The sequence below is a fragment of the Triticum dicoccoides genome, chromosome 5A (genome assembly GCF_002162155.2).
Source record: "Triticum dicoccoides isolate Atlit2015 ecotype Zavitan chromosome 5A, WEW_v2.0, whole genome shotgun sequence".
Taxonomy (NCBI): Eukaryota; Viridiplantae; Streptophyta; class Magnoliopsida; order Poales; family Poaceae; genus Triticum; species Triticum dicoccoides.
The window spans coordinates 421,927,199-421,930,604 of record NC_041388.1 but is presented as its reverse complement, the minus strand read 5'-3'; positions in this window follow the sequence as shown (position 1 = coordinate 421,930,604).

Genomic DNA, 3,406 nt, shown 5'->3' with positions numbered 1-3,406 from the left:
TCAATTCAAAAATTGTTCATGAATTTGGAACATATTTAAGAATTTAAAACATTGAATAAATTTTAATAGTGTTCATGAATCTCTAAAAATTATTCACGAATTTGAATTTTTAATTAATTTGAAAATTGTCCAAGAATTAGGGAAAAGTTCATAACAGTAAAATTATTCATATACTTTAAAAATGTTGAGGAACTTGAAAATTGATCAAGAATTAGGAAAAAGTTCATAAGATTAAAATTATTCATATATTTTAAAATTGTTGACCAAATTGAAGAAATGTTTAAATTTTTTTGAAAATTATTCACAAATTTCAGAAAAGTTCATGAATTTTTTTGACAGAGTTGTAAAAAGCTCAAGGATTTCAAAACTACTCATGAATTCTGAAAAAAATCACGAATTTGAAAAAAAAAATACAAAAAACTTAAAATGAAAAAAGAGGTAGAAAACCAAACAAAAAACTGGTCAAAAGCTTCATAAAACCGGACATCTGATAAAATAGTTGTTGTTAACCGGTCCGCTGTCAAATCGGTGAACTGATCTCTAATCACCAAGTGTTCATCTCTCGCATTATATGGGCCGGCCTATTCGTCGCGACAGTTCAAAGCAGGGATGTGCGCTGCCTATGATTAGCGAAGTAACCGACTTTATAAGCGCGGAATAGAAAAAAGCACGCCTATTTGTTTCTTCACAGTTTGGCCTTGTTTTTTCCGTGTTGTTTTTTATCCGGTTTTCGCTATTTGTGGGTCGAGTTTTCTTTGCTTTCTTTATTTTCCCCCTATTTTCTTATGGTTTTTCTTTTACCTTGGATATGCCCTTATCAGTGTTAGCTAAAGACTGATTAAGAGCCAAAGACCCATGGTCTGTGTGAAATGCACCGGAGGAGTTTTATCTAGGAACAATTACATTTGAGCCTCTAGTTGTGTCACACCCGTTTGATTTGCCCCCAAATTTAAAAAAAACATTGTTTCTGTCCAAGCTCGTTTGCTCTTCTTATGCTTTTGCTCCCGGGGCCCCTCCTCGTGGTCCTACCTCGGAGATCGTCCCCTTGAATGAGGCAGGCTCATGAAGGCGATCCTGCCAGGCAGGTCCATCGTCCTGAGCCACCTATTCGTGGGGATGAAATCCTCGGCGTCCTCAGCTCCGGCCACCACTTGAGCTCCTGCACCCGTCACATCCCAGCCAGTCTTCAATATCTTGTCTGGTAAGATGGCAAGTATTAGTGCACAAACTCTTTGCAAAATGGCACTAATCAGAGACATTTTCTCAAGAGCAAATGCCACTGATCAGTGCACAAACTCTTTGAGCAAATGCCACTTATCAATGGCACTTGATGTTAGGAAAATGCCACTGATCAGTGGACTTGCCCAACAGCAAGTGCCAATGATCAGGGCATCTGCTTTTCTGCAACTGCCTCTCATCAGTGCACTATCCTAAGCATGGAAACATCTAAAAATAGCAAAAACAAGTGCCAATAGCATCCATGTGCAGCCATGCAAATTTGGCAGCATCCTAAAATGGTCCTACTACAAGCACGTATAACAATCAACACAAACCCTAGCTTGAATATGTATGTTAGCAATATGAACAACAACATTAACATGATCCTAGCTTGAACATGAACATGCCATTTGCATGAACACACATCCTAGCAAGACCCTACCATGCACACAGATCATAGCAAAGTACACTACCATTGGGATTCTAGCATGAACACAGCTAGTAGCATGAACACAGATCCTAGGACACACTAGCAGTAGCAGAAGAAAATTATCCTAGGACACACACTGTATGAAACAAGAATAGATTGGTACGATTGGATTCGATTGGGATCGCATCCAATCAGATCTACTCCAATCCTATCTAATCCTATCAATCCACTAACTACTAGCACATGCCAACGAATTAAACCCCTAATCTACATCTACGAGAAAGCATTGAGGGGTTTGACTCACCGGAGCACGCGCAGTCGCAGCGAACCGAGGCCGGGGTGAAAACCCCGGCAGGAAGGACCGAAGGAGAGAGGTGGCGGAGAAGAGGAGGAGCCGGCCCTGGCGACGGCCTACGGCATCGGCCCCGTGCTCACCGCCACGCCGGAGGTCGAGGAGGACGGCCCGTCGACAGGAGAAAACCCTTGGACGGGGGTCAAGAAAACCCCCCTGTCCAATGGGGTCCCAACAAGCGGCGGCTCCCTCGATGGCGTCGGCGCCGAGCTCAGGACCACGAGGTCCGGAATCCACGTCGGAGCAGGAACGGCCGGCACCACATTGGCCGGCGCTGGTGGTGGCCGGCAGCAGATGGGGGACGACGCTCGCAGCGCCGACGCCAGGTTCAGCCCCGAGTTCTGGAGCCCGGCCAGCCAACACTCCTGTATGCTGGCGATGCGCTGGTTGGCGGGGGTCGAAGGGCGGCACGGCGGTGGGCGAGGCGGAGCCATCGGAGGAGAGGAGAGGGAGGGGTGGTGAGGGAGAGATGGAGCGGTGGGAACAATGCGACTGGGTGGTGACAGGAGAGTGGGGGCGAGTTATGGGACGTCCCCTCCGTCTCCCACGCTGTCCGAGGCGTGCAACTGCCTCGCACGCGTGGCCGTGCCCAGGCTCGCGAGAAACTGCCGACTCGGCAATTTCCGCCAGGCCAGGCTGTGGGCTGCTTTAAGGTCCGTGCGGGCCACAAACCGCATGCAGCCCAGGCAAACAAACAGGCCCCACACATCCCGTGCAGGTCTGGTTGGACTGCATGCGGGCAACCAAACACGCCCTTGGTGTAACTTCAGTCCTGGTACGAGCTCGCCATGTACATGCAGTTCCTCCGTACCCCGTTGACCCCGTTGGCCTCCACACAGAAGCCGCAGAAGCCGTCCACGAACACGGCGCGGTCGCCGATGTCATCGACCTCCGCCCACCCCGTGGGGTTCCGGCGGCGGCAGTCCTAGCGGAAGGCCTTGAGGAGCTCCCTCGAGCCGACCGATTCACCGAGGTGTTGTTGCAGCTCTCTCTCACTCAGGACTAGAGGTAGAAGAAGAATCACAATACACTAGAGTTTCACCTGGCTGCACACACCGCCCCGTTACTATTCCAAAAGCTCAAAATTCAATTTACAAACACACTAGTGTCCATGCTTTGTAGTCCTACAGCAGCGTAGCCCCCATGGTTCCGTTGCGCACGTACGCACAAACGCATAGCTATCTCCGCTGCATGCATGCAATCCGCCCGGCACGCGCACGACCCGGCGAGCTCCACCGGTTGATGCTAAGGGCATCTCCAGCCGCGCCCCCAACAGGCCCCCCAGGCCACTTTTTCGACGTCGGCGCTGAAAAAACGGCCCAGTCGCGCCCCCAGGACGCCGAAAATCGTCGGTTCGGACCTTTTTTCCGCCCGGCGGTCACAGGCCGAACCCGGCGCGCTGGGGA